This window comes from Scardinius erythrophthalmus (genome assembly GCF_964197995.2).
Source record: "Scardinius erythrophthalmus genome assembly, chromosome: 16".
NCBI classification, from domain to species: Eukaryota; Metazoa; Chordata; class Actinopteri; order Cypriniformes; family Leuciscidae; genus Scardinius; species Scardinius erythrophthalmus.
This window is the reverse complement of record NC_138236.1, coordinates 5,845,223-5,855,316: the sequence shown is the minus strand read 5'-3', so window position 1 is coordinate 5,855,316 and position 10,094 is coordinate 5,845,223. Positions and strand designations below refer to the sequence as shown.

The 10,094-nt window shown below is 37.3% G+C and overlaps 1 protein-coding gene across 1 annotated transcript in view; it reads left to right on the top strand.

Moving 5' to 3' along the window:
* The first annotated feature begins 9,194 nt into the window (after positions 1 to 9,194).
* Positions 9,195 to 10,094, top strand: part of sv2a (synaptic vesicle glycoprotein 2A) — a 37,396-nt gene continuing 36,496 nt past the window's right edge. The window contains exon 1 of the mRNA XM_081387751.1: positions 9,195 to 9,234. The gene's annotated coding sequence lies outside the window, so the exon portion shown is untranslated. The remainder of the gene's footprint in view (positions 9,235 to 10,094) is intronic.

Here is a 10,094-nt window from a genome sequence, read left to right as displayed (position 1 = left end):
TTTAGGGCACTAAAAGCCAGTCTGCAGGGAGCAGTTAACAGTAGTTAGTAGTACATCCTCTATATTCTATATTTGCAGACTGGAGGCAGGAATGAAACCCAGAGCACAAATTAAGATGTTGAGTCAGAAACATCTGCTGGAGGTTTTCTGTTTTAATAGCTGAAAGGTGCTGTATCCTCATGAGGCGGTGAGGTGTAATTTAGCATTAATGAAGTAATCCATTGTTGTGACAAGGTTTCGAGGAATTAAATAGAACAAATAATTGCATTGTACTCATCTTGGTTTGTTACAGCTTGATGATGATTACCCTGTAAGTATAGCAGCATATGGGTGATTTGGTTTCTTCATTTTCCTAACATTCGGATGAGGTGAATCAGATAAAGCATAATGTTCTTGATTAAATTGTTTGTTTGCTCACAAAATTGTAGGCACTTCTAAAGGACCACAACATAACGGACTGTTAAAGTCATCATGAAATGAATCTAAAATCTTTACTGATTTTTTATGATGTAAACATAAGAATCATTTTTATATTGTTAGTAATAATCATTGTAATGCATTGCATCATGTTTTGCTCGTACAATAAAAACTACAGACCTTTGCTAAACTAAGCATTTAAATATCATCTTATAAGACAAATTATTGGCAGATATAGTGACAACTGATATTTATATGCATATAAATGCGTTTATTGAAGTAGTCTGTTATAAATCTCATTGATTTACATTACAAGCCATCACAATTTCATCTTGCCTCTTGTCCCTATCAGCAGCTGCACCAAAGTGCATATTTTTGCTCAGTTTGGGCCTCTGAATAAAATCTGCTTTTTTTTTCTCCTCGAGTATGAGCTCCATATTCTCACTATATCATATGAGCCATAAAAGCCTGATGTTTCAAATATGATACTCAACAAAAAACACACATGCAAACTTTTTGTCTAAACTGTTCAATGTTTCAAAATCGGACTATTACTTCATATGTCAGGCTTTCATTTCTGTTTCGTCAGGTCATAGAAAAAAGAGAAACTCTATGTTTGCAGTAATGAATTAGTTCCCTATATTGTTTTGATGTAACGGTATGTGATGCAGTAGCTACTTGAGAAACCAGCAGATGTTCCTGTTGTCAGCAGGAGAATGGTGACTGGCAAGCCTTATTTGAAAACCAGTCACATCGTCATTCTGCCTGTTGCTAAGCACTGCATTAGTCCATTATGTCCAATAATACTGGCACTTCTGAAACTACGTCTGACAGTCACAGGTTTTGCAGTGCAGGTTTCATCGCAGATACCTAATTCCACAACGGATTGCAACAAATAACTCAAAATGATGTGGAACCGGATTTTTCCAGTTTTGCTGAGCTGTATATGCAGAAGTTCTGATTTATACGAGGTGTACTTCAAAACAACAGCTTTTAAAAATGCTGAAGACATTTTCTAATGACTGGTCACATCTACATTTTTCAATTGGCCCAAGTGAAAGTCTGTAAATTATAAAATTCAATTTACAGAATTTCACTTGGGCCAATTGAAAAATGTAGATGTGACTTGGGGAGGTTAGGAATTTTTTACAGTGTAGGGATTGGTGAAGGGAATGATGTGTAAATTGGGAGGTGATCAACTCAAGTGTGATCGTGTCTCGAATGGGGATGGTAATATAAGAAGAGAGTTCAAATGTTAATTTCCTTTGTTTTCTCAGAGAGTAGCACTTTCTTCCAGGTCTTCCAGTTTTTCCAGTCTTACAAACTCATCATGTAAAACTGCTGAAAAAATAAACTGTTGTTCAAATTAGATACTAATAACTGAGTTCCGACTCTAAGTTGGGTGAGATTTTTGTAATATTCAACATTAATATGACAAGCTTCCACAATGCTTGACATTCGGGTATGGCCTACAGTTAGACCTATGGACTATATTATTATGTGGCAGAAGAGTAGCATTTTAATTCTTAATGAATGTTAACTGAATATTTATGGAATATTAGCATATTGCATATTCTATAGAATTGCTATCATAAAAAATTCTATGTCTGACTGACTTGTCGCTTCAAAACACTTTCAGTGATAGCTGTTGAAAAAATCATAGCCTTTTGACAAAAATATTGGTTAATGTGATTCTGTTTTGATAGTCCCAGGGGTTTTCAAACTGGGGTCTGAGGACTGCAAGGGGGTTCGTGGGAAAGTTTGGAGAAAAACAGGGTAAAAAATGTAAAATAAATACATAAATTAATAATAATCAAATTGAACTAAATAAATAATATACTTTAAATTAGTGCTGTCAAAATCGATTAATCTTGATTTGTGATTAATCACATCTAACATAAAGGTCGGTGTGTGTAAGCTATATATATATACCCTGTCAGAAATAGGGGTACAGTAGGAGTCCATTTCTGTCCCCTAAGGTACAATCTACACTAACGTACCCCATAGGGCTTATTATTGGACCTCAAGGTACATATATACTTTTTGAGGGTCAAAAAGCATCAAAAGGTACACGTTTCTTTTAAAGGTTAAGGTACAATATTGTACCCTTGAGGGTACAGCCCCAGTGACAAGCCATTGTACCCGTAAAGGTACAATTATGTACTTTATTTTCTGAGAGTGATATATATATATATATATATATATATATATATATATATAGAGAGAGAGAGAGAGAGAGAGAGAGAGAGAGAGAGAGAGAGAGAGAGAGAGAGAGAGAGAGAGAGAGAGACTTTAAACATTAAAAGGCAGGTTAGCTGCATTTTATATATTAGGATTTGGTGGTCCTTTGCGCGAATATGGTCATATTTGGGGGTCAGTGGCATTTATGAGATTGCAAACTCCTGCACTTACCTCTAGCAGACAGTTATTAATTGGCAAGACTATTTTAATCTTTGATAAAGGCAGGTTATGTCGAATTTACATTATTAACAGTCGATGAAGATGGAGAGAAAAGCGCATCATGGTTCCGTCCTTTTGGCCAATTATGTGCACGAGTTAGAGCACGTGCAATCATGCACAGACCAGTGATTTCAGACTCAGTCCATGGTCTTAAAAGGCATTAAACACACAATAAATGACATTCATTTATAATAAAAAAAAAAGAAAGAAAGAAAAAAGACTTGTATTTCCACAATCATTTGCTCGAGGAAAACACTGGCGTTTGCGTAAACCCCTCTGAAGGCAGCTTGGATTAAACATGTGGCATTTTTTATCATAATAAAAACCCGTTTTAATTAAAACATTGGTGATGCTGTTAGCAAATTAATTTCGGATCGCTCGCACATTGGAGAGTGGTGATGAGGGATGAAGGGATCGCTCTAGGAGGATGCGAATTAGCCAATTCTACTATGGCGATGGCTTGTCTAATGAATATTAATTACGTAACATCACGTTCACCTAAATAGGCCTAAATGATTGGCTGAAAGGCAGAGAGTGCGAAGAGTGCAAATCACGTGACGATCGCCCAACCGTTTGGCTGAAAGAAAGTTGAGTGAGCGATAGTCGGTTGGCCAATCAGGAATTTAAGGCTCGGCCATGAATAGTAACTAGATTACGTAACTGGACGCTCCAGGAAGGTTACCATGCAACGTCAGTGTGCCTATTAATATTAATAAGTCTAGCGTTCGCCATAGTAGGAATCATAATTTTGCCTGTTGTAGGGTTGCACCCTGATACACGTCATACGCGCCTTCGTTACAGGGTGAAGATACAGGCAATGTCACACAGCCCTCCTCATCATCACGACTAAAATTCACCGTATCTTATATACAGTTATTCTTGACGGCATTTGGAAAAATTAATAACTGAATCGCACTGGTAAGTGACCTCTATTGCTAATTAATTCGTGTTTTGGAGCTGATTTATAATTAGTGAATCTATATAGCCTAAATATGATTTGATGCTCGTCCATGTTTTAAATTGCACATTTATATAGGCATACATACGTGTTTTATGTTACGTGTTGCAGGTTTAAGCTTCTACAGGCTATTTTAGGGAGTAGATGCATTCATTTGAAAAATAATGTGAGCACATCAATGATGGATGCAAACGTAATCTTCATCAAAAATACATCTTTATGATTACAACACTGTACGAAAATGATATACAAATTTGTTTTAAGGCAATATTTTTTATCTTTGGCTCATGCATCATCTCAAAAATAATTTTACGCCGAGCAGATTTATTTATTTTTTATTTATTTGTTGCACTCAGTATCCTACGACACATTGTTACTTATTTACTGTATTTATGGTAATCTTTGTTTGCCATGTGTTAAGGAATAGATCAAAAGAGCAATTTATAAAAGCCATATTCCCATAGAGACAAGGCACCTTAAACCTCGCCCCTTCACCTCATATGTCTATCCGTCAGAATAACACTGATCGGGCTTTTCCATTTTCCTCGATGTTAGGCTGTCATCGGGTTTCATATTTTCTGCAATTGATTAATCACGAGAAATGTAGATTAAAACGAGATGTTTTGCTCGTGCTATCTTGAAGCATCAAAATGACCTTGCAGCAGACATGAAGAATGGAAACCTGGTACATGTGTGCGCGTGTGTGAGTGTGATGATTTATTCTATTGCTGATTGCATTCAATCTAGTCACGACAGCATGTGCATTTGGGTTGACTGAATTCACAGTGATGCTCTATGGATCTACATGTGTCCGTATACTGCTCCTCTTTCAGTGAAATATAATGCCTTTGAGCTGGAAATAACCAACCATCACTGTTGAGTGCATGCAAAAAAATGATAAGTGTGCTCTTTACCGTTTCCTACATAAGTGTAGATTGTGCAGAGCTGAAGTAATATTCAAAAATTATAGTATTACAATGCTTGAGCTTTATGTTCTAGCAATGCAGAGATTTACGTTGTGATTACTGCATTGATAGTAGCTATATCCTATATGTTGTTAAATTCCTATGCAGATCTTTGTTTATTAGCTATATTAATATTATAGCGTTTTATATCTGACAGTATTGTCAGAATACTATTAAAAATAAAGGTTCCAAAGGGGGGGTTTCACAGTGATGCCATTATAGAAGAACCAATTTTGGTTCCCCAAAGACCAGTTTTAAAAAGAACCATTTTGTCTTAGTATGAAGAAAGTGTTATTAACCTAAGAGCCTCAAATAATCTAAAGCAGTTCCATGAATGTTAAAGGTTCTTAATAGAACCATTGATGCCAATAAAGAACCTTTACTTTTAAGGGTGTATATGTAGAGCTTTAGTTAGTTAGTATTGATATTAGAGATGTATATTTGATAGATATTTCTAATATGAATTTAGCATGTATTTGTGATGTTTTCTCAGTTGGAATAATCACTTCTGCTTCGGTTTGGATAAAATATGAGTGCTAACTGAAGACTGTAAATTCAGATCCTTCTTTTTTACATTGTGACTATATTCATAAGCACACAATAAAAATACTTTAGCACAGTGGTTAAAATCTAAGGAGAATTATCATTGTCTTTAATTCCCCAAAAAGCATCACAATGCAAAATAAGGTAACACTTTATTTTACGGTGTCCTTGTTACAGATGTTACATACATAGTAATTATGCATTACATGCAACTAACCCTCAACCAAATCCTAATCCTACCCTAAACCTAAATAGGTGTAGTTGCTTAATATTACTCAGTGCTTAATTATATAATTACACTGTAACAAGGACACCTTAAAATAAAGTGTAACCCAAAATAATATTAGCAGTAATACTAACTGTGGTTTAGTGATATGCAAAAGTCTGAAGGTTTGATGTGCACAGGTCATTGGTAGGATGAGCCACTGTGTTATCATAACTTTGATCCGGATCTGTTTGAAAGTGTCCAAGCCCGTGTGAAGGACTTTGAGAGAAGCTGTTTCTCCTATTGCGAATTGATTTGCGGGCTGTTTGTGGTACGCAGCTTCAGCTCCAGTCCTCTGGTGCTGCTCAGGATTGCAGTTGTTCCTCAATCATTGTGTGCTCTCTCCGCTGCAGTGCTCTTTTCAGAGTAACCTTGAGAGGAATCCTCAGAGGAAGAGAGAGAACAGGGTCAGGAAAAGTGTTTAACGGCACGACAGGAGCGTTTGTCTCTGATCTCTGCTGGTGCTGATGTCTGATCTGACTCGGCCATCATTCAGAACTCATTGAGGAGCCGGGAATAAGATTAGCACTTGAGGTTGGTGCAGCACATTTTCATGTCCGTGTTAGATTAGATTACATTTTTTAAGGTTGGAAATCATGTTAGTTAGTTTTCTTTTATTACAATATTGCAATTTTCACAATAATTCCATGTCCCCTGGTGCTGCTCTGATTTTAATTTTAATGACTGGTTTAATTTATGAATATAAAACTGGCAATTTGTTAAAGTAGGCATGAAACGGAATTCGCGTTAGTCTTTTCTTCCCAATTATTTGTATATCTGAGTAAAACGGCTTCTCAAATTAGATACAAAATGTTTTTGTCCTTTGGGAATTTATTGGATGGTTGTGGTTTGCTATTGGTGGATCTCATGTGAGTGACAGGTCGCCCCTAGTAAACTATTAGTTAGTACTAGTACTCACACTAGTTAACACATCATCAAAGAGAAGAGAAGTTGCTGCAAGGGGAGTTAATTTGAGTAAAGATTACGAGGTGACATTAAAAAAAAAAGTGCACGGAAAAATCATTCTTAATAAAACCTGCAATATTTCATAAAAAAACAAGAATTGTCCATTTTGATTTCATGGTGATTTTAAGAAATATTCCAAGTGATTCTTCCAAGTGTGTCTTCAATATCACTTTCCATCCTGTTAGTCTTCAAAATATACTTGCATAACAGCAGGTTAACGTCTGGGTAAATGTTCAGAGTAAAATCGAAGGCATGCCAATTTTTAGAGTGGAATGGAAACATCTAAATTGAAGCAGAACCTCAGAACATATATATTTTCACACCAATGTGGAGCCATGTGTAAATTCCCATTCACTCGTGTTTGAACCAAAATCTATACATTACTCTCTCAGCAAGATGTCTTCTATAGATATGTGATTGATTTGGAATTTTCTTCAAGGTTAGATCCAGATGTCCTCGGTTTCACGGTGATGCAAATGGAGGGTGAGAGGTTTCTTTGAAACTGCACTATGCTTACGTTTAGTATATTGCATGAGTCTGCATATAACTGAATCATACTGTAATCTCTCACCCATTAATCCCTGCGGTAAAATATGAGCTCTTACAGAAGGAATTCTCATTTCCCCTGGACTTCATTATAAACACCATGCAGAATGTGCCTTGACTACATCTGCTATTTAAACCTGTTGAGTTACTTTTACCACTTTAAAGGGATATTTGAAAATGTTATCATCATTTACTCACCCTCATGTTGTTCATCTTCGAAACACAAATGAAGATATTTCTCTCCCTCCATTAAAAGTCTACATTTACCCAAAACTCTGACGCTTCTGAATGTTCATAAAGAGATCGTAAAAGAAATCCATATGAATTGAGTGGTTTAATCCAAGTCTTATGAAGGGACACAGTCGCTTTATATGATTAACATATTTAATTTAGGCTTTTATTCACAAATAAACACTGATCATTGAACGTACAGAGCATTCAAATACTATGGTAAACGGTGAACCAGGTACATTGTCTCGTGTCACACCAGCCTGTTTGAGCTTCCGCAAGAGCCAATGAGGTTTTTTCTTGCGTGTCGAGTAAGTGTGGTTTATCATATTTGAGGGTTATATAATGTGCGTTGATCAAAGTTTATATGCAAATAAAAGCCTAAATTAAATCTGTTCATCATATAAAGCGACCGTGACCCTTCATAAGACTTGGATGAAACCACTAGATTCATATTTATTTACTTTACAATCACTTAATGAACGTTTTGAAGCATCAGTTTTGTGTGAATAGGCTTTCAATGGAGGGAGAGAAATCTCTCAGATTTCATTAAAATGTATAAATATTTTTTGAAGATGAACAAAAGTCTTATGGGTTTAGAGTGACATGAGGGGGAGAAATTAATGACAGAATTTTCATTTTTGGGTGAACTATCATTTTAAGAAAGCAAAGTTGGTCTGTTTTCATTTTATGTTGACTTTAAGGATGAGGATTTCCTTGCATATTAGGCTATATATTTCACTACTCAGTGTTCAATTTGCACTAGCGACAGTGTGATAGAGTAGAAATGAAATGTTGCATTGACAACACCCATCCAAATGTGGCTCAGGCCAGTTTGTGCTGGAATATTTGGGGCTAAAATGGAGGCAGGGCATGAGGATGCTGGTGGTGCTGATGTAGCAGAGGGCAGGAGTGACTGTGGCCATGGTGACAGCGCACACCGAGAGATTTGTTCCAGGGCTAACGTGACTCACAACGACTCTGTCCTTTCCTGCGAGACCGCTGTCGAGACGCTTCTAACCATCCGCTAACATCCTCCTCTCCTCCCTCTATTCCACCGCACTCATTCCTAGATCCATCTACTCAAGGCTTCTGCTGTCACTCTTGCGCTTTGAAATACACCAGATGCATTGAGCTTGGGCCTTGTTTGGCAATACTTTATCAAGCTGAGCATATGTGTCATGGAAAGCTAGCTTTCCTGTAGCTCAAACAGTAGAGTGTTGGTGCTTGCAACACCAAGGTCATGGGTTTGATTCCCAGGGAAAGGAAGAACTGATAACAATGTAAATGTGTACCTTAAAATGCAATGTAAGTTGCATTGGATAAAAGCGTCTGCAAAATGCATAAATTGTGTTCAATTTATTACTCTTTGTAAGATTAGACTTCAAACACATACAAAAAAAAGATGTACAGATGGGGAAGCAAAACTGTTGTAAGAGGTTGAAGCATAATAATATTAAAACTGCTTTGTTTTCATTTTAATATAATTATACAATGTGTGGCCCGTTTTCACAGACAGAGCTTAGATTAAGCCAGGATTAAGCCTTGGTTCAATTAGGGCATTTATAGATTTTAGAAACGTGTCTTAGAAAAAACATTACTGGTGTGTATCTTGAGACAAAACAATGGCACTGACATATTTTAAAGTCCCCTTGTAGTCAATATTTTTATTCCTTAAAAACTCATCTTTGATTTCCAAAATGACATATTTAAAAAAAAAAATCCTTGAAAAAAAAAAATAGCTTGAATGTAACTACACCAGTGGTTCTCAATTCCAGTCCTCGTGACCCTTTGCTCTGCACATTTATGTCTCCCTTATTTAACACACCTGAACCAGATCATCAGCTCGTTAGGAGAGACTCCATGAACTGAACTGAGTGTGTCAGGTAAGAGAGACATACAAAATGTGCAGAGCAGTGGGTCACGAGGACTGGAATTGAGAACCACTGCTCTACACCCTTGCCTCATTTAGTATAAGCGGTTCTATGAATATGCAGATTAGCCCCGCCTCCACTCACTCACTCCAGGGCTGCGTTCCAGTCCAAAATTGTCATGCCCTTCACTTGCTAACTTCCCTTCCTCTCGTTCACTCGGATGTACGTCATTGCGAGTGCCCACTACTGGCGGAAACTGCAATGGGCTGAACTGGAACGTCCTAAGCCCTTGATCACTTGGAATCAGCTGTGGAGTTGATTTATTATTTACATTTTTTTCCCTTTAAGAATTTGTTTAATGCAGCATCCAAATGTTTATAGGTGTGTTTGGGTTGTTTTAAATTTAAAAAAAATTATAATTAATATATCATAGAGTTGTTTGTGTGGTGGTGATTAGACGAGATATGCAGTGACGTCACAATCGTGTTGCATTGTGGGACATATAGGTGCCTGAAGTGTACATTTGAAGCAGACTCGCTCCCTCGGTCAAAATCGAGGGAACGAGGGTCTGTCCATATAAACTTCCCTCGTCCACTTCACGAAGTGGAACGCACTTCAAAATGGCGGCAGGGATTCCCCCGAGGGGAAGTGCTTAGGGAAGTTTGCAAGTGCGTGTCTAAAAGTGGACTGGAACGCAGCACAGGGCTGCGTTCCAGTCCAAAATTGTCATGCCCTTCACTCGCTAACCTCTCCCCGTCTCGTTCACTCGGATGTACGTCATTGCTTATGTTGCACGAGTGCCGACTACTGGCGGAAACTGCGGTGGGCTGAATTGGAACGTCCTAAGCCCTTGATCACTTGGAATCAGATGG